The sequence below is a fragment of the Tenrec ecaudatus genome, chromosome 13, assembly GCF_050624435.1.
Source record: "Tenrec ecaudatus isolate mTenEca1 chromosome 13, mTenEca1.hap1, whole genome shotgun sequence".
NCBI lineage: Eukaryota > Metazoa > Chordata > Mammalia > Afrosoricida > Tenrecidae > Tenrec > Tenrec ecaudatus.
In genome coordinates this window covers 105518001-105539233 of record NC_134542.1, presented here as the reverse complement: position 1 = coordinate 105539233, position 21233 = coordinate 105518001, and the positions used below count along the sequence as shown (strand labels likewise).

The 21233-nt window shown below is 42.1% G+C and overlaps 1 pseudogene; it reads left to right on the top strand.

Annotated features, from left to right (window-relative positions):
- Positions 1-213: 213 nt before the first annotated feature.
- The window catches only part of LOC142424057 (small ubiquitin-related modifier 1-like), a 131222-nt pseudogene continuing 110202 nt past the window's right edge, over positions 214-21233 (top strand).

Here is a 21233-nt window from a genome sequence, read left to right as displayed (position 1 = left end):
AGACTCAAGACATCCTGATACAAATTTGTAGCCTGAGATAAATCAGAAAGAAATATGTAGAACACCCAAGGACGAACATAGTAACTGATTAGAAAGTGGTTTTTGAGGTGTCGTGCTGTGGGGATATAGAATGGTCTCTGAATCCCAGAAGGAGATCCTGCCTGGCTCAGGTCGCTGCAGAAGAGAGCCCGCTGGGATAAAGCAACCCTCATCATGTCTGACCAGGAGGGAAAAGCTTCAACTGAAGACTTGGGCGATTAGAAGGAAGGAGAATATATCAAACTCAAAGCCACTGGCCAGGAAAGCAGGGAGATTGACTTCAAAGTGAAAACGACATTTCAAGTTCCAGTGAATGCCCTCGGGTTTCTCTTTGCAGGTCATCACACTCCAAGAGAACTGGGGACGGAGGAAGAAGATGTGATTGCAGCTTATCGAGACACACAGTGGGTCATTGAACAATTTAGATGTTCTTTTTTTTTCCCCCTTAACCCTTTTTTTATTTTTAAAAATAATCCTTTGGAATGTGGCGTTCAGAATGGAACTGAAAACCGGCATCTCTCTTGCAAACACGGGCCTTTCGAATCCCAGTGCTCATTGTTCGTGAGTGTTGTTCTTATTGGGCTGACTTGTGGTGATCAAGCCTAGGGCCCCTTCAAAATCCCCCTACTCGTCTTAAAACTGATGTGTGTGCACAGAGAGGTCACCTTGTCCAGGGCTGTGCGTTTGTAGGCCGCTAGGGTAAATGAGACCCACCCTTGCAAGTGTACACAATAGCGTTCTGATTGGCCCTGAAGTTCTAGTGTGTGATTGCTTCACTCCTGGGCTGTGACGTTCAGTGGGATATGGAAGTTTTCCAAAGAACTGAATGGTGGGAAATGATCTTTCCTTAACTTTTGAAGCTACTTTAAACATTTGAGGGGCTGGACCAAAGGAAGGGGAACATTCGGTTGGAGTCCTGGTGGCAAACAATAAAAAGAGTGACTAACTCCAAAGATGGCTTTTCTGAAGAGACAAAGCATTTTAAGATGAAAATGAAAATCTTGTCAGGAGATCCCAGAAGAGTTCTAAATTTCATTCGCAATTAATAAAGCTGTTCATGCAGAGGTGTATTCAACAGAACACTGCTCTTTTCTATTTTATTTGTATGTTTTGGCTTGGGATATGGGTTTTAAATTGACATTGTTTGTATCAACTTCATTAAAATAAAAAATATTTGCAAAAACTGTACTAATGTTCATTTTCTTTTTAATTGTATAGAAAGAAAAATATAAAATGCCTAAACCATTAGATTTTCCTGGATATTACTGGAAGAAATTGTTTATACATGGCACAAGTACATTTTTTTCTTCAGCACTATAAAGTAATAGTGTTAATGACTTGAAACACTGTAAGTTCTGGCAGTGTCTTCTGGATCAGGGTTTAAATAAGGCCACAGATCATTTTAAATGTTAGTTTCTGGGTTTTTTTTAAACCTGACAATATATACTGCATATATACAATGTAGTTACCCAAAAATGAAGAATGCCAATTTTTTTAAAAAGAAAGTGGTTTCTCCGGAGCTATTAGACCATCCCTTTAAAATCAAGGAACATTCCCCTAGACAAAATCCACTCTACCTTTGTGAGGGAGACCTGCTTCACTCTCTAAAAGAGAGGCATATCTTATCTACTCTTAAAGGGTCTTCTCTCAACTCATGAGGGGACCCGCTTCATCTCTTTTTAAGTGTTTCTATGCTTAAATAAACTTTGGCTTAACTTTTTGATGCTTCCTGTGTGTGAATGTGGCTTACCTGTGGCTCCTTAGAATCCACATGAGTGGAGCTTGCTAGTTCCCGCATGGACAACAGCCCAGTGCTGGCAACATGACCAGGCATTCCTTTGCAGGATCAAAGGTCACACTATGGACTGACAGAGAACAAATGAATATAATCAGAATTATAGCCAGAATGCTCCTTAAAAGAAACTATAGAAAGATTTCTCTTACATATGTTGGACCGGTTATCAAGAGGGATCAATATTTGGAGATGAACATCAATCAAGGGGGTACCCAAAGAAAACCGGAATTCCTGCTCACCACCCAAAAGCTATGTATTTAATTTTTTTACAAAATAATTTTATCACCTTCAAAGTATTCTCCATTACACGTAATACATTTGCCAAATCTGAGATTCATGCTTGGAAACATTTTTCAAGCTCATTTGTTTGGATGGTGAATAGCACCTCCCTCATTTTTTCCTTCACCTCTTCTACATCATCAAATCACTGTCCTTTCATGTCCCTCTGCATTCCAGGAAACAATAAGAAGTCACACAGAGCGAGATCAGGTAGGTAAGGTACCTGGGGTAAGAGAGGCATGCTCAGGGTTTTTTTTTTTTTTGCCAAAAACTGATACACTGAGATGGCTGTGTGAGCATGTGCATTGTCGTGGTGCCAAACCATTCCCCTGTCTGCCACAAATCAGGCCTTGTTTGTCTCACACTGTTATGCAATCTTTTCAGAACCTCTGGGGGGGGCGGGAAGCTTAATTAATAGTCTGACCTGGTGGAATGAACTCCAAATGCATTATGAGTTGGCATTTTCGTCCATTTGGGAAGTTGACAGGCATCCAGAATGAGGTTTGTCATCAATTGACATTTCACCTTTTTTAAAATGAGAAAACCACTCATACACTTGAATTTTTCCCATAGTGCTATCCTTGTAAGCTATGTTCAACATCACAACTGTTTCTGCAGCATTTTGTACCAAGCAGGAAACAAAAGTTCACAACTGCATATTGTTTTCTTAAATTGGCCATCACAAAAAATGAGGTTTGAGCGAAACCACTTTTATGAAAAGATTCACTGTGACCAGAAAGAACCTTCCCAGGTGACACCACTGAATGCACTAACTCAGAGTGAGTGCTTAATGCGGGAAAAATGCATACTAAAAAAAAGCTCTGCTCCACAGGAGAAACACAAAGGGTGGAGAGGGAGAACAGGACATCCTGGCTCTCAAAGCCCCGAGGATGATGTTCCTGCTCAGAGCAGACAACACACAGGGAGGACTGTAGGTTCGGCCCCACCATAGGACATGGTGTCCCTCACTGAACCATGGCACTGTGAGAGACAGCACTGGAGACACAGCACAGGTATAGTGTACGGTCTGGCCCCACCATGCTGGGGTGAGGCACTGAGGGCATGCAGCAGAGCAGCAGGGGGAGCAGACTGATGAAAACACCAGGGAACACCGAAAATAGACTTTGGAGACAGAATGTGGCACCCCATCAGACTCAACTGGAAAACGCTCATAAAGGCCAACAAACAGACCTTGAACTATTTATAGGCTTCTCTGTTTTTGTCAGTTGCTTTCTTTTTGTTATTTTGCATTTGCTTTTTTGCTGCTGTTATTATTTTGTTGGCTTTGACTTTGTCTTTGCCTGGTTTTTGCACTTATTAATGTATCTGCATGTCTATCTAGATAAGATAGGCAGGATTAACAATTTGGAGACAAAAAGAATGGAACCAATGGTTCCTGGGGTACATGGGGTAAGGGGGGGAGGGGGGAGAAAGAAAATGGTGGGGGGAGAGACCAACCCAGGGACAAGGGAACAACAAATGATCTAAAATCAGTGGCGAGGAGGGTATAAGAGATCTGGTAAGATTTGATCAAGGGCAATGTAACTGAGAGGAATTACTAGAACCCAAATAAAGGCTAAGCTTGATAGTGGGGCAAGAGGAAAGTAAAAGGAAATAGAGGAAAGAACTAGGAGGCAAAAGGCATTTATAGAGGTCTAAATAAGGCATGTACATATGCAAGTATATTTATATATGAGGATAGGGAAATAGATCTATGTGCACATATTTATAGGTTTAGTATTAAGGTCGCAGATGGACATTGGGCCTCTACTCAAGTACTCAAGTAATTGTTCTATTAAACTGGCATTGCATGATGCTCACCTTCCCAACATGATTGCTGAAGACAAAGCAGGTGAATAAGCAAATGTGGCGAAGAAAGCTGATGGTGCCCGGCTGTCAAAAGATATAGTGTCTCGGGTCTTAAAGACTTGAAGGTAAACAAGCAGCCATCTACCTCAGAAGCAACAAAGCCCACATGGAAGCACACCAGCCTGTGTGATCACGAGGTGTCAAAGGGATCAGATATCAGGCATCAAAGAACAAAAAATCATATCATTGTGAATGGGGGGAGTACAGAGTGGGGATCCATAGCCCATCTGTAGACAACTGGACATCCCCTTACAGAAGGGTTGCGGGGAGGAGATGACCCAGTCAGTGTGCAGTGCAGAAATGATGAAACATGTACCTTTCCTCTAGTTCTTCAATGCCTCTTCCCCCCACTACCATGATCCCAATCCTACCTTATAAATCGGGCTAGACCAGAGGATGTACACTGTTACAGATAGGAACTAGAAACACAGGGAATCCAGGACAGATGAACCCTTCAGGACCAGAGTGAGAGTGGTATTACGTGGAGTGTGGAGGAAAAGTAGGGTAGAAAGGGGGAACCGATTACAAGGATGTACATATAACCCCCTCCCCAGGGGATAGACAACAGAAAAGTGGGTGAAGGGAAAAGTCAAACAGTGTAAGACATGACAAAATAATAATAATGTATAAATTTTCAAGGGTTCAAGAGGGAGGTAGGAACAGAGAGGGAGGGGGAAAATTAGGAGCTGGTACCAAGGTCTCGAGTAGAAAGCAAATGTTTTGAGAATGATGATGGCAACAAATGTACAAATGTGTCTGACACAATGGATGGACGAATGGATGGATGGATGGATGGATGGATGGATGGATGGATGGATGGATGGATGGATGGGTGGGTGGATTGTGATAAGAGTTGTATGAGCCCCCAATAAAAAGAATTTTAAAGAAAGAAAGAAAGAAAAAGAGAGCTCTGCTCTGCCCAGTGCAAGTCCAGGGTTTTTGGGGTACCCTCTCGTACTTAGTAAAGTAGATGGTCAGTGAAAGCAAGGAGACCCTCAAGAAGATGGGTTGGCACAGTGGTTGCGACAGGGACTCAAACATAGTATGATTATGAATATGGTACAGAACCAAGCAGGGCTTCATTGTTTCCATTCTGACATAGGGTCACTATGTGTCAGACTCAATCAATGCCTCCTAACAACATAACAACAGCATTCTGTGCTTATAAAGCAGATCTTTTAACCAGACAACCCGATGACACTGTTTGGTCTTTTCTTCTCCTTTTATACTTTCCTTCATAGCAATAAAGTTCTAACTCTCTTGATGTGTTTAAATATTTAGGCTTTGTTTTCCTTCAAGCATTTGGATTTAGTATTAATACTATGAAAAGCACATTCACTTATTTTTCTAAAACAAGATATAAAGCAAGGAAGCTAACCAAACTAAGCAAGGAAGCGAAGAAACTTAGCCCATGTGTTTTCCCTAAGGCTATTTTTGAAAACATTCTTGTTGCTTTCCACCTGTGCCCTAGCAGGATTGCATAGCGCTGTTCTGTGGCAATAGAGACAAGAGAACATTGCCTCCTCTCAAATGGAAAAGAGCGAAATGAACACCGCCCTTGACTTTTTCGGACAGATGCTGAAAGTTAAAGGAAATACTAGGCTTCAGATCCACTACTGCCCATGACCCCAGGCCAGGGATTTCTCTCAAAGGCAGGAGCCCTGGTGCCATAGAAAGGCAAGTAGAGTGGAAAGGCATAGGACCTTGGATGGGCAATCAGAGGACCTAGTTACTCTCCTAGCTCTGTTGACTAGGTATATTCTGAGAACATGGCTTTGCCTCCTTATGCTTACATATACTCACTTTGAACAGGGACAGATTTAGACTGAACAATTTCTAAGTTCTCTTCAAGAGAAAATGATATGAAAGATTAAGAGACTTACTAAGACAATATAAGCTGAAACAAGGATAAGTAATATTGTGACTTTGTGTTCTCCTTTGTGTGTGTGTGTATGCGTGTTCTCCTTTTAACTTAAGATTGTGAACCCATGAACTATGTGAACTATGAAATAAACATATAATGGACCCAGTGCAGAGACAAGAAAAACTATCCTAAATACAAAAATAGAGAAATAATATCCTGTGATCCCATCACTCCCTCTTTCAAGACATGTATGGAGACACATCACCCGCAAGTTGGCTTCAAACACCTCCCCAGTCCTCCTCATGACATGTGAGTACAGGCCTGGACCATGGCAACTGAGAGCTTACCACAGTCTCCCTCCTATTTGTTAAGTGGAAGTGAAGATCTGAAATGGCAGGGTTGATGGAAGAAGAATGTGAGTGTCTGAATCATCACTGGAGAGACGCCACTAAGAGAGACGCCTGACTACCTTGGACTGTGGTGTGAGCAAGAAATGTGTGAATCCACTGAGATGTCAGGGTTTGTTATGGTAACAAAGCTTATCTTATCCAGACTGTGTGAGCAAGCCAGACATAAAAGCAAAGAGAAAAGACACTCCAAAGACAAATGGAGCAATTGCCCATCCAAGTAATGTCCAAAGTGTAGGTCCTTAGCCTAGTCTTTGGCTGTGATGCCTAGCAAAGTTGTCCATGAGATAGAAATTGGTACAATTCACCTAACATCCCTGTTCGTATTCAGTGCTCAACAAACATCCTTCTGATTGTGATTTAGTATTCCCATAGCTTTTGTTGATAGGGAGAAAATGTCAGATCCGAGGATTTTTATTTCAAATATTCCTACAACAGTGTTTAATTAATCACAGTACCAAATTGTAACTTCTGGCACAGTCACAGCCCCTTCCTGGGAAAATTATCTTATCCAAAGACCAGACTGGGAAGCCAACTCAGACAGTCTTGTTCTGAACCATGTGTTCCCCAAGTCATGGTCTAATTAATGATTCATCCATTCACTTGTTTGTTCATATTTCCATTCATTTACTCAACAAATATTCATTTAGTGCCAATATGTACTTGTGATAGACACTGTGAATGTAGTATTGAAAAACAATAAAGCACCTGGCCCCAATCTGAACTACCTGTACAGCACCCCCTCCCTGAAGAAGACGTCAGTTCAGATGACAGCACTAAAACTACAGCTAGGGGAGAGGGACATGTCTGATCAGAACACACAGGAGAAAATGAAGGGAGAGGAAATGAGAGTGGAGCACATCCTGGCCCACCAAGACCTGAGGATGATATTTCTGCTCAGAGCAGCCAATGCACTGAGAGGACCATAGGGCCAGCCCCACCTCGAAGTACGATGTCCCTTACTGACCCATAGCACTATGGGGGACAACACTGAATACACAATGCGGGAATTGTACCCGATCTGACCCTATCACACCGAGGTGAAACACTAAGGGCATGCAACAGAACAGAAAGGGGAGCAGAGCAATAAAGTCCCCAGGGAATACCAAAAATAGACTTTGAGGCCGGGGCATGGTACCCCATCAGTCTTGACTGAAAAATACCCCCTAAAGGTCAACAAATAGACCTTAAGCTATTTACAGGATTTTCTTTTCTTTTTGTCATTGGTTTTAGTTGTTGTTGTTTTGATCATTTTTTGTTGCTTTGTTTCGCTGTCTTGTTTTGTGCATATTATTATCTCTGCAGGTCTATGTAGATAAGATAGATGAGATAAAAAATCTGGAGGAGAAAGCAATGGGACCAATGGTTTGTGGGGGGCAGGGACATGGGAGAGGGAGAAACAGGAGAAAGGGAGTGGGTGTTGACAAATCCAGGGACAAGGGAACAACAAGAGATCTCAAATGGATGGTGAAGAGGATGCAGAAGGCCTGGTAGGGCTTAATCAAGGGCAACATAACCGTGACGAATTACTGAAACCCAATTGAAGGCTGAACGTGATAGTGGGATGAGAGGAAAGTAAAATGATATTAGAAAAAAGAACTAGGAGACAAGAGGTATTTATACAGGTCTAAATACAGGCATGTACATATGTAAATATATTTATATTTGATGATAGGTAAATAGATCTATGTACATATATTTGTAGGTTTCATATTAAGGTAGCAGATGGACATTGGGCCTCTACTCAAGTACTCCCTCAACACAAGTACACTCTGTTCTATTAACCTGGCATTCCACAATGCTCACCTTCCCAACACAATCACTGAAGTCAAAGAGGGAGCAATGTGGTGAAGAAAGCTGATGGTATCTGGCTATCAAAAGATATAGGATCTGGGGTCTTAAAGGCTTGAAGATAAACAAGCGGCAATCTAGCTAAGAAGCAACAAAGCCCACATGGAAGAAGCACAGCAGCCTGTGTGATCATGAGGTATCAATAGAATCAAGTATCAGGCACCAAAGAACAAAAAATCATATCATTGTGAATGAGGGTGAGTGTGGAGTGGAAACCCAAAGCCCATCTTTAGGCAACTGAACATTCCCTTACAGAAGGGTCTCAGGAAGGAGATGAGCCAGTCAGGGTGCAGTATAGCATCGATGAAACATACAACTTTCTTCTAGTTCTTTAATGCTTCCTCCCTCGACCAGAGGATGTACACTGATACAGATAAGAGCTGGAAAAACAGGGTATCCAGGACAGATAAACCCCTCAGAACCAATAATGAGATTAGTGATATCAGGAGGGAGAAGAGGGGCGGGGAAAGGGGCAACTGATCATGGTGATCTACATATAACGCCCTACCTGGGGGATAGACAACAGAAAAGTGGATGAAGGGAGATATCAGACAGTGAAAGTTGTGAAAATTGATAATAATTATAACTTATCAAGGGTTTGTGGGGGTGGGGAGAATGAGGAGCTGATACCTAGGGCTCAAGTAGAAAGAAAATGTTTTGAGAATGATGATGGCAACAAATGTACAAATGTGCTTGACACAGTGGATGTATGTGTGGATTGTGGTAAGAGTTGTATTAGCCCCCAATACAATGATTTTTTTAAAGAAAAACAATAAAGCCATCTGTTCTGCAAAAGAGAGAAGAAAAATGTTGAGAGGTGAAAGGGCAAGCTATTGGGAGGTTTGATAAGTTGTTGAATATGAAATTGATCATCTGACATGTAAATCCCCTTATTCACAACTGATAACTATATAACCTACCAAATGGCAACAAGTGCTCAGCGGAAGAATAAGGATGTGGGACAGTGGAAGGAGGGGACTGCTATGCCTATGAGAGGGGTTTTGAAAAATCATTTGAGCAAGTAACTGACAGAGTGAGTGAGACGGCTATGGATGATGCTTTTCCTGGTCCAGGGAAAGTGGTTGCAAATGCCTTGAGCTGGAACAAGCTTATCTTGCTCAAGAAACTGCAAGAGTAGAATGATTGTGGTAAATATGATCAGTGGGATCATAACAGGGAAGAACATGGAAGACCTTGTACACCAGGGTTTAAACTCTAGCTTTCCTTGAGTATAATAGGTACTCTACTGAAAATAGATAGTAGGTAGGAACGGGTGACACAGAGACACCCTAGGAAATAATTGCAATAATACAGGTAAGAGATAATGGTGACATCTATGGGCTGTTGTTAGGGGCCACATCAAATCGATTCTGACCCATCGTGATAAACAACCTAACGCACAACAGGAAAACCCACTACCCAGTCTGATGCCATGCTCACAGTTGTTCCTATGCTTGAGGCCATTGTTGAAGCCACAATGTCAATCCATCTCCTTGAGGGCCTTCCCCTCGCTTGCTGTGCCTCCACTTTAACAAGCACAGCATAGTGGATCAAATGCTTGGTCTTGGGGTTCTGAACAGGTTAATACAAAGAGACTGAGGTAATGTGCTTTAAAAGTAATAGCCCAAAACTCCCAAGGTAGAGAGGCCAAGCTACAGAGGGAAGAGAGCCTCATCCTGGGTTCCTGAGTCTTGACCTCAATCCTTGGTCTGACTCCTAGTCAACAGCCCTCCCTTTGGAGTACAGAACTCTGTCTGCATAAGCCCCAGAAAATCTGCCTTAGTTCAAGGATCAGTCAGTTATTGCAGCATAACAAACCACCCTGAAGCTCAGTGTTTTACATAACTGTGCTGTCCTCCTCCTGCTCACAGAGCTGCAAGTCAGCTAGAGAAGTGCTGGTTTGGACGTTAGCTACAGGAAAGCTGGCTAGGCTGAAGAGGCAGCAGCCACCTGAAGACACATTTGCTTCATAGTGGAAGCTACAAGCTATCAGAGGGCAAGAAGAACAACACAGTACCTCCTTAGGCCCAGACTTAGACCTGGCATGTCATCATTTCCTTCCACATCCCTTTTACCTCCTGTCACCAAACCCAGCCCAACACCATTGGGAACGGGATATACTTACTGGGAAGAAGTATGAACATCGTGGAATCGGGAAGGCCACAGAGAGGGTAGATTTCCTCACTTTCCATCCTGAGGAGCTCTGCCCATTTTGGACCTCACATTTCCACTGTCTCCACTCTGACTCACAGTTGCCCCATGTGGACCAGTATAGGTCTATGTGAACTAGTTTAGACCTGTTCTTCCACTGTTTTTAACAGCTGGATTTTTGGAAGTAGATTGCCGGAAATTTCTTCTGACATGCCTCTGGGTGGATTTGAACACCCAACTTTTAGGTTGGCAATTGAGTGTGTTAATCTTCTCCAGACTTCCCTAAAATTGGACAATCAGAAGAACAACTTTCCTACATGGCTGCAGGCTAGATTTTCCAAGGAGTGCTTAAAAATTCTAAAGCACAGGTACCCGACAAACCAATTACGTCAAAAAGTGTCAGCATGGGTCCAGCCATCAGACTGCCGGAAGGTCTCTGGGATAATCAGACAGAAGAACCACCCGGGGTAAGGTTAAGTACCACAGAGTGGCCTGGTTTCTGGGAGTCAGGAATGGGGTCTGCTGCCCCACCCATGGGCACTGCTGTTCTGTCAGAGCAATAAAGCTGTGAAGACAGGAAAATTAGTTATTATTATGTAAGATTTCTTAGATCCTATTTTCTTATGAGCTGTAGGAACTGGTGCATCCTTGAAAGTACCTCTTGACCCCTAGCCTGTCTGCACACTGAAGGAGCACACTGTCGGCAGCAGAAGGTCTTAGCTCCCAATGAAGAGGGGTGTCTGCCCAGAGTGGTGCAGCAGGGAGACAAAGGAAAGAGCACATATTGAAACCATTTGGAGAGCTGCTGGTGGATTTGAACTGCTGATGCTGCAGCTAATATCCAAATGCTTAAACCACTGCAGCACCCAGCCTCTTTCCAGCAAGTAAGGGTGGACCAAAGAAGCAGAAAAGAAAGGGCAGAAAATGAGGTGCCACCATCGCCTGGTGGTCTATTTCTTTTTGTCTGCCTGCCTGCCAGACAAGAGGCCTTTCACCAACAGTCAGACCATCAGTGTTAAAGGTCATTGCCACAACACTCTCCACTATGACCTGCCCTAGAACCCCCTCTCAAGCCATCTGGGCCGTAGCAGACCCATATTCTCCCCATTACCTTGTTCCTTGTGCTGGAAAAATTCACAATCTTGGTCATAGTTCAAATACCACTGGCAAGGGGCAACACGTGAACTTGGGTGAAAGAGAGATCAAGACTGATAGCGCTGAGTCTTTCCTACCTAAGTGGTCCTGTTAGTTTATCACCCAAAGGCTAAGCATGGCTTTGAAAAGTCATAAAACCTCTGTCCTCAATTATGATCAACAGGCAGGAAAGTGCTTCGACTTGATCCAAGGCCTTGGGGAAGAGCTTAGAGCAGTTAATGCAGCCCAGCCACCAGGAAAGAGGCCCGTGATATCAATGGGGTTTAGTTTCAAACCTGAGGCTTTGGAGCCTTGATCTAGCTAATTGGTTTCATGTGCTAGGCTTCAGTGGGCGGTGACTGGTGGCTGATGGACACAGATGCTTGGCCTGCGTTATATCATCAGGAAACCTTATGTGACCCTCACAGGCTGTGTCTCTTACCGTGGGTACTGCCAGCTGTGAGAGCAGATCACATCCAAAAAAAGAGCATAAAGGAGTCCCCCATCTTTCCCTCCAGCACGAAAGAAAGGAAGAAGGGGCTTACGAGTTGTGATTTCTTTTTTTTTCCCCTAGGGCAGATGTGGAATGTTTGTTTATTTGATAATATAAGGGGGCTTCAGAAAGTTCACGAACACTCCTACATTTGTAGTGAGGTTGTAAACATGTACAATCATTGTGAAAGCAGTATGGTGCTGCCTGAAACAACTGGGACTAGAAGTACTATACAACCCAGAGATACCTCAAAGACGTTTTGGGCATATACCCCCATAAAGTAAGACAAAGAATATGAAAAGACATATGCGCTCATTTCACATTAGCAAGAGGATGGAAATAGTCCAAATGTCTATCAGTTGAACGGTGGATAAAGGAACTCTGATATAAAGAAACACAATGAAACACTATGCGTCCGTATAAAACAGGGCTGAAACCACAAAATATCTCATGACACAGATGGATCTAGAAGCCCTCAGTATAACATGTCCAAAGTCTGTGAGATGAAGTCTTGCCACCCTCATTTATAAGGACCTTTCTGGCTGTACTTCTTCAGGATATATTTGTTTGTTCTTATGGCAGACCATGGTACTTCCAATATTCTTTGCTGACACCATAATTCAAACTCATGCATCCTTGTACAATCTTCTTTATTTATTGTCCAACTTTCACATGCATATGACGTGACTGAAAATACTACGGCTTGGGTCAGGTATACCTTAGATCTCAAAGCAACTTTCTTGCTTCTTAAAATTTAATCATGCACATAAAGTAAAGCTTTGGGGATTTTCATTGGCTCAGATCAATTATAGTCAATGCCGTGCTACTGGTAACATGAATATAAAACCCAAGTTTTCATTAAAGAAATTCATGGTCTAGTAGGTGGTCCAGAGAAGCAAACCAGAAATTACAAGATAGCAGAATAGGTTGCTATGACAAATATTTGCCTAAATTCATAGGGCATCAGACTCAATGTGTGAGTGGAGATGGGTGAGTTAATTAGATTCCAGGGAATAATGGTTTCTTTGTATTGAGTCCAGGTCTTTTGATTTAGAGAGGTGAAGCAGTAGTTATTGAAAGCACAGTACTGAAACCATATTGTTTGAATCTGGATTCCTCCACTTACATGCCATCTGACCTCAGGTAATTATAAACCTCCATTCCTCCACCTTGTTCATCTATAAAATATGAATAGTAATCATGATAGTCTTGTATGGTGAGTCAATGAGTCAATGCATGTAAAGCACTTAGGAAAGTACCTGATATGCAGAAACCACACACTTGATTCAAATGTTACAGAGCAGGGAGAGGAAGGAAATGAGGGGTCAGAGGTGAGCAGACTCGGCAGCAGTGGTTTCAGTGACTGGTGAGTGAGACTGCCAGGGAGCGGATAAAGAGGGGGGAAACATGGAGAGTGGATAACCAATGCAAATATCTCAAATGTTGACTTTTCACACATTCTGCAGAACCACCTAAGTTTGGACTTTTTTGTGTTTTCATTCATTTGGGTTTTTAATTATATTATTATATCAGTATTATTTTTCCCAGTCCCACAATTATACTTGTATTAGTCAGTGTTATTGATTATACTCTTTGTGTTGTACCACCATTATTGATAACCTTTCCAAAATTTAAAAGAAGAGAAAAAAACAAAAAGACAGAAAAAGCGGGGGGGGCGGGGGCTTGTTAGTAGTTCAAGGTCTGTTTGTTGACCTTTAGGTGTGTTTTCTGCACAAGTCTGATGGGGTGCCACATCCTGGCCCCAGAGTCCATCCTTTATACTCCCTTGGGACCTCCGTGCTCTGCTTCCCCCACCGCTCCATTGCACGCCCCCAATGTTTTGCCTCAGTGTGGTGGGGTCAGCTCAGTCCCTCATCCCACACTGTCTCCGGTGCTGTCCCGTGTAGGTCCATGGGTCAATGCAGATGTCGCATCTTGCTGTGGGGCCAACTATATGGTCCTCTCTGTACATTGGGCCTTCTGAGCCGGGCTATCGTCCTCTGAGCTTGGTGGCCCAGGTGTGCTCCACTCCGTTCTTCCTCCTTCCTTTGCTTCAGCCTCCTACTGGGTGTGGTGTGGTAGGTCAGTTCCTTTCCCACACCAGATGACCTATTTCCATTTTGTGTGGTACTCCCTTCCATGGTGGAGATCGGGATGATTCTGGTTAGGGCCGGCGTATGGTCCAGTCTTTGTGGATTCCTCCGCACGTTTCGCTGCCCTCCTGGTTTGGCATGTCATAGTGGGGTCTGTATGCACGTTCCAGTTCTGTGGGGACACAGCCAATACTCTCCCCCGAGGTGGGTTAGTGCCCTGTTCCCCCCATGACATCAAGCCAGTTTCTCCCTGCCCCTCTTCTCCCTCCACCTGCCCCCCTTCCTCTTCTTTATGTTGGACTCTCATGTACCTCCCTAGGTGTGGCTTGCCTTCCTTCCAACTATCTATGCTTCCACCCATTTACTGCGAGATAGGGGTTTATTCCTCTATTCCTGGCATGCTGATTGTACTTAACTCAGGGGACTCATGTTATACCTGTCCTTTTGAGTCTGACTTACCTTGCTTAACATGATTCCTTCCAACTCTTCCCACGAAAGTACATGTTTCATGTGATCTTCGTGCTTTTCAGTGCTGCATAGTACTCCATTGTGTGTATGTACCAAAGTTTACTAATCCACTCATCTATCGATGGAAAGTTAGGCTGTTTCCAAGTCTTTGTGATTGTGAATTGTGCCGCAAAAAAACATTGGGGCACAGATGACTGGTCGTGTTTTATTTGCTGCTTCCACTGGGTATATGCCCAGTAGCGGGATGGCTGGATCATAAGGTAGATCAATTTCCATTTTCTTTAAGTATCGCCAGATTGCTTTCCAACGTGGCTGTACAAATCTACACTATCACCAGCAGTGGAGGAGGGTTCCTACTTCACCACAGCCCCTCCAACACTTGCTGCTCTCTTATTTGCTGATCTGGGCTAGCCTCAGGGGTGTTAGGTGTTATCTCATGGTTGTTTTGATTTGCATTGCTCTTATGCTAGGGATTTCAAACGCTTTCTCATATGCTTATTGGCCGTATGGGTCTCCTTACTAGTGAAAGTTCTTTTCAGTTCTTTTGCCCACTTCCTTAGGGGGGTAACTGCTTTACTCTTTTTGCAGGTCATGATGGTGTTGTAGATTTTAGTAATGAGCCCTTTGTTCGATGTGTCATTACTAAATATACTCTCCCAGTCTGTGGGTTGTCTTGTCACCCTCATGGTGAAGTCTTTTGAAGTACACAGGTGCTTTATTCTTATTAGATCCCATTTGTCGATTTCCAGTTCACCTATGTGTGTACCCTTCCCTATTGCAGTGAGCCTATGAGTTCCCTAGGCCAGTGCTCTGAGATTAGTCCCAATTCCCTTCTTGATGGTCCTGATGGTTTGGGGGTTAGCTTCTAGGTCTGTAATCCACTTTGAGTTTATTCTTGTGCGTGGGGTGAGGTAAAAGTCTTGTTTCATCTTTCTACATATGGATATCCATTGTTTCCAGTACCACTTATTAAAAAGGGCACCCACTTCCCACTTGATGGTTTAGGGACCCTTTTCAAAGATAAGTTGTCTATATGCTGATGGTTTTATTCTTGGGCTTTCTATTCTTTTCCATTAGTCTGAGTGTCTGTCGTTGTGCCGGTACCATGCTGTTTTGACCACTGTAGCTGTGTAATAGGCATTAAAATAGGGTAAGGCGAGTCCTCCAACTGTGTCCTTCTTCTTGAGGAGTTATCTGCTAATTCTGGGTTTCTTCCCTCTCCATATGAAATTGGTGGTCAGTTTTTCCAATTCTTTGAAGAAGGTTGGTGGTATTTGAATTGGTATAGCATTGAACTTATAAAGTGCTTTAGGTAGGATTGTCATCTTTACTATGTCAAGCCTTCCAATTCACGAGCAGGGGGTGTTCTTCCATTTGTGGAGGTCGCTTTTGGTTTCCTGTAGTAGGGTCTTTATAGTTTTCCTTGAATAGTTCTTTAGTATTTTTTGTTAAATATATTCCTAGGTATTTCAATATGTTCTTACCTAGTGTGAAGGGTACTTTCTTCTTAATCCCCTCTTCCATGGTCCTGTTCGATGTGTATAAAAAACCTACTGACTTCGGTTTCTTGTTCTTGTATCCTGCCACTCTTCCATATTCCTCTATCACTGTAAGTACTCCAGCTGTGGAGGTTTGGGGGTCTCCAATGTACAGGATCATGTCATCTAAAAATAGAGATAGTTTCACCCCCTCCTCTCCCATTTGGATCCCTTTGATGTCCTCCCATGGTCTTATGTTAGCCAGAACCTCCACAACACTATTGAATAGAAGTAGAGACAGGGAATCCTTGTTTTGTACCCTTTTTCAGTGGGATTGTTTTTGTCTTTTTCTCCATTAACTATGATGTTGGCCATTGGTCTTTGATAAATAGCTTGTATCAGCTTGAGGAATTTACCTTCCAATCCTATCTTCATGAGTGTCTTGATTAGGAATGGGTGCTGGATGTTGTCAAATGCTTTTTCTGCATCTATGGATATTATCATATGGTTTTATCCCTTTTCTTCTTTGTGTGGTGTAGAATATTGATGGATTTTCGGATGTTAAACAATCCCTGCATCCCTGGGATGAATCCCTGGTCATGGTGGATGATATGTTTTATATACTTTTGTATTCTATTGGCCAATATTTTGTTAAGGATTTTTGCATCTATGTTCATTAGAGATATTGGTCAGTAAATCTCTATACCTGTGGGGTCTTTGCCCTTTCTGGTATCAAAGTAATGCTGGCTTCATAAAATGATTTTGAGAGTTTACCATCCTCTTCTATGTTATGGAATACTTTGTGGAGGCTCGGTTTCAACTCTTCCCTGAATACTTAGTAGAATTCTACTGTGAAGCCATCTGACCCTGGGGCTTTTTTTGTTGGTAGGTTCTTGACCCTATTTCTTCTTTCACTATTGGTTTGTGGAGGTTCTTGATCTCTGTCTGAGATAATCTAGGGAAAGACTGTTTTTCTAAATATTTATCCATGTCTTCCATGTTTCTGAATTAATTAGAATACAGACCTTCATAGTACTTTATGATTATCCTTTTAATCTATTTGGGGTCTGTTATTGCCCCTGTTTCATCCCTCATCCTGGCTATTGATATTTTCCCCTTTCTATCCTTGGTAAGCTTTGCCAGAAGGATGTCAATTTTGTTAATTCGTTTATAGAACCAGCTTTTAGCTGCATTTATCTTTGCATTGTTCTCTTATATTCCCACTGGTTTAACTCTTCCCTGATTTTTATTATTTCTTTTCTCTTGCTATTGGAGGGGTTGTTCTGCTGACTCTGCTATAGTTGTCAGAGGATTTGTGTTAACATATCTGTCATACACCTCTCTTCTTTTTTCATATATGCATTTAATGATATCAAGCTATCTCTGATAACTGCCTTCGCAGTGTCCCATAAGTTTTGATGCTTTGTATTCTCATTCTTATTAGTTCCTAGAAAAATTCTAATCTCCTTTCTAATCTGGTCTGTACCCATTCATGTCGCAGGAGATCGTTGCTCATCCTCCAATTGTTTGCCCTTGCTTTTCTGGACATCCTCTTATTAATCTCCCACTCTATGGCATGGTGATCAGAGAACGATGTCTGGATAATATCTATGTGTTTGAATTTACTCAGGCTGGACTTGTGTCCCAGCATGTGGTCTATTCTAGAAAAATATCCATATGGACTTGAGAAGAATGTGAAATCCTTTGCATTTGGATGGGAAGTTCTATAAATGTTGCCTACATTGTTTAGCTCTGTGGCCTATTTGCTGAGCTTCTTTCCCAGTGATTTGTCTTTCTGATAGCAGAGTGCTAAAGTCACCTACTAAGATTGTTGAATCCGTGTTTTCTTCTTCATGTTTTTAATCGTTTGTTTGACGAAATTTGTCACTCCATTATTTGGAGCGTAAATATTCAATATGCTAAGTGCTTCTTGGTTTACTGAACCTTTGATCATTATGTAGTGTCCCTCTTTGTCTTTTTTTATGGTTTGGACCTTAAGGTCCATGTTGTCGGAGATTAAGCTAGCCACCCCAGCCTTTTTAGAATTATAATTTGATTGGTACACTTTCTGCCAACTCTTTATTCTTAGCATATTCTTGTCTGTGCACTTAAGATGTGTCTCTTGCAGGCAACAGATTGATGGATTATGTTTTCTGAGCCAGTCCTCAAGCCTTTTTCTTTTAATGTATGAATTGAGTCCATTGGAATTCAGAGTTATTATCATTATCTGTGGATTCATAGTTGTCATACACTGTTTTGTGGTTTGTGTCTTTATCTATCTCGTGCCATATAAGTGTGCTATGTTTGAGTGGAGAGTTCTGTCTTGTCTTCTTTTCCATCTGAGACTCTGTTCAGGTAATTGTTGCTGGCATGTTGGCTTCTAGATGGAGATGGGCTATATGGTGGTCTCCTGTTTGTTCTTGGTGGAGGTTGATCCTCTGGCCATAGTGAGTCAGCCAGTATCTTCTACAGGGTCTGTTGTCTTGAAGCCAATTCTTTGAGTCTAACCTTGTCATGGAAGACCCTTATCTCACCATCTATATTAATGGATAACTTGGCAGGTACAAGATTCTGGGGGAGGAGTTTTTTTTCTTTCAGCTTTTGGAACATGTTGCTCCATTCTTTCCTCCTCTTCATGGTATCTGCTGATAGGTCTAAGCATAGTTTTACCTGCGCTCCTTTGTATGTGACTGTCTTCATTTCTCTTGCTGCTCCTAAAATTTTCTCTTTTTCCTCAAAGTTGGATATTTTTACTATTATGTGTTTTGGCATGTTCTTTTTGGGGTCTAGTTTAGCTAGCGTCCTTTCTGCTTCCTATATGAGTGCCTGGTTCTCCCTTGCTAGGGTGGGAAAGTTTTTTCCAGAAATTCCTTTACTATCTTGGCTGTCGACTTGTGTGTTGTGTTGTGCTCCGGTAGACCAATTATTAGAATATTATCCCTCTTTATAGCATCTGTCATTGATCTCAGGCTATCTTCTGTTTCTTTAATTTTCCTATCTGACTTCTGACTTCTCCCTTGCTTAGGTCTTTTTGCATATCGTCAAGATCACTGATACTCTTCGCTGCCTACTCAAGTCTACTCTTAAATTCTCTGACCTTGTGTGTGGCTTCTGCTACCTCCTCTGTTAGATCCTGCAGATCCCTTTGGTGGGTGGACTTCATCCCCTCTATTGTGGACTTCATCTCCTCTATCATTGCATCCTTATTCTGGATGCTTCCCTCAGCTCCAAGCAGACTTCTGAGGATTTCCTTCTGTGACAGATCTGTATTTGTTTCTTCTGTGAGAGACATTAGCTCTGCTACTATGTTTCGTCTCTTTGGTTTTTTGTTGGGAGTTATATGGTCTGTTGATTTTTCCTCGATCCTTTCATATGCCCATGTTACTGGGAGGCCAAGGGAACCTTATCTGTGTTACTGTTAAGGATTCTTTCAGGTGAGAGCCTATGACCTACTATGAGGATGGGTCAGACTGCTGTATAGGCAGAGTTCCCCGAAGGCTTAGTGACCCACAGTGGTGAGATGTTCCAGCAATTGGAGTAGTGGCTGGAGCCTCAGTGAGTGACCCCCAGGCTGCTTTGACATGGTCTGTCAGGGTACCCTTAGCAGCCCTTTTTTGTTTAGTAATAAAAAAGAAAAAGTTTTAAAGTTAAAAATTGAAAAATAAGTTTTTTTTAATTTGGGAGGAAAAAGAAAAAAATGGAGAGAAAGAAAGCGAAGCTATAAAAGAGGAGAGAAGAGAAATGATAACAGTGAAAGTGGAAGGAGAAAAAAGAAATAGAAGGAAAATCTATAGAAAGGGGACAGAAGAGAAGTAATAGCAATAATGAAGAAGGAGGAAGAGAGAAGAAAACACAGAAAGTAAAAGAAGAAAAGAAATGCCAGCATGTGATAAAAGATGTACCATATATATTCCTGTATAAGCTGAGTTTTTCATCACAAAAAAATATACTGAAAAACTGGGGTTTGGCTTGTGCACAGGTCAGTGGTACCCCAGCAAGGTGTAAGATCTCGCGGGTGATTGCCATTCCTCCGCTGTTCATTCAAAGCCCTGCTGATACTGCAGGGCTTTGAATGTTTGCTTACTCACATCTAACCAATCAGAGCCATCCTATGATGTGCATGGCTCCAATTCGCAGAAGCACCTGTGGTGATTCACTTATGCTGGCAGCTGAACCAGTAAGGATGTGTCTGTGGCTACGCATCATCTATTCCCTCTGGTCTCTGTATTAATTCACATCCTGCATCCCCCACACGCACAGACTCCTCCCTCCTCCCAGTTAACAAGTTGCGGGGACTGGGCATTACCTTGAAAGTTCTTTTTCAAAGTCTTGTTTTTTTAATCCTATTAGAAATGGATACCCTTGAACCAAAACAAAAAAGCTGGACATATGAGGCTGGTTTCAAAATGAAGGTTGTGTCAAGAGCAGAAGAGAGCAATAACAGTATTGCAAGTAGGGAATTCTGTGTTGACAAAAAGCAACTGAGGGAGTGGAGGAAAATGAAGGCTGACTTGGAACAGATTCCAAAAGCTAAAAAAGCTCGTCATGGTTTAACGTCTTTTTATGGGGCTCTAGAAAGTGAATTCCATAAATGGGTTTATGGAGTGTCATCAAAATGGTTACTGCATAACACGCATGAAAATCCGCATACATGCTCTACAAATGACTAAGGATGATAAATATAAAGCACCAGGCATTGAAAAATTTGCTGCATCAGCAGGATGGTGTACTCGCTTCATGAATTGCCCTAGGTATGTTTGAGACAAAGAACAAAGATTTCCCAGAAATTGCCACAAGACCTTAAACAAAAAATTATGTCATTCCAGTCATTTATTATAAAACAAAGAAGGATTTACAATTATGACCTGGCAGATATTGGGAATATGGATGAAACTGGCATGACTTTTGATCTTCCAAGCAACAGAACTGTGGCAAGTTTAGGGGGAAAAAAAACATTTTTTTTCAAAACCACAGGAAATGAAATAAACACTTTACAGTTGTTCTATCATGTTTCGCTAATGGAACTAAGCTGCATCCTGTCATTATTTTTAAAAGAAAGACCTTGCCTAAAAAGATCAATTTCCCACCAAGAAAACTGTGCATGCACATGTTAAAGGCTGGATGGATGAAGATGGAACAAAAGGCTGGAAAAAATGTGTAACCAATGACCAGGAGCAGCCTTAAGAAAAAGTCATCATTAATTGTTTGGGATATGTTCAGAGCCCACCTATCGGATGACAAAAAATTTGGCAAAATCTAGTAGTTACTTTAGCCGTTATTCCAGGTGTGCTTACATCTATACTGCAGCCTCT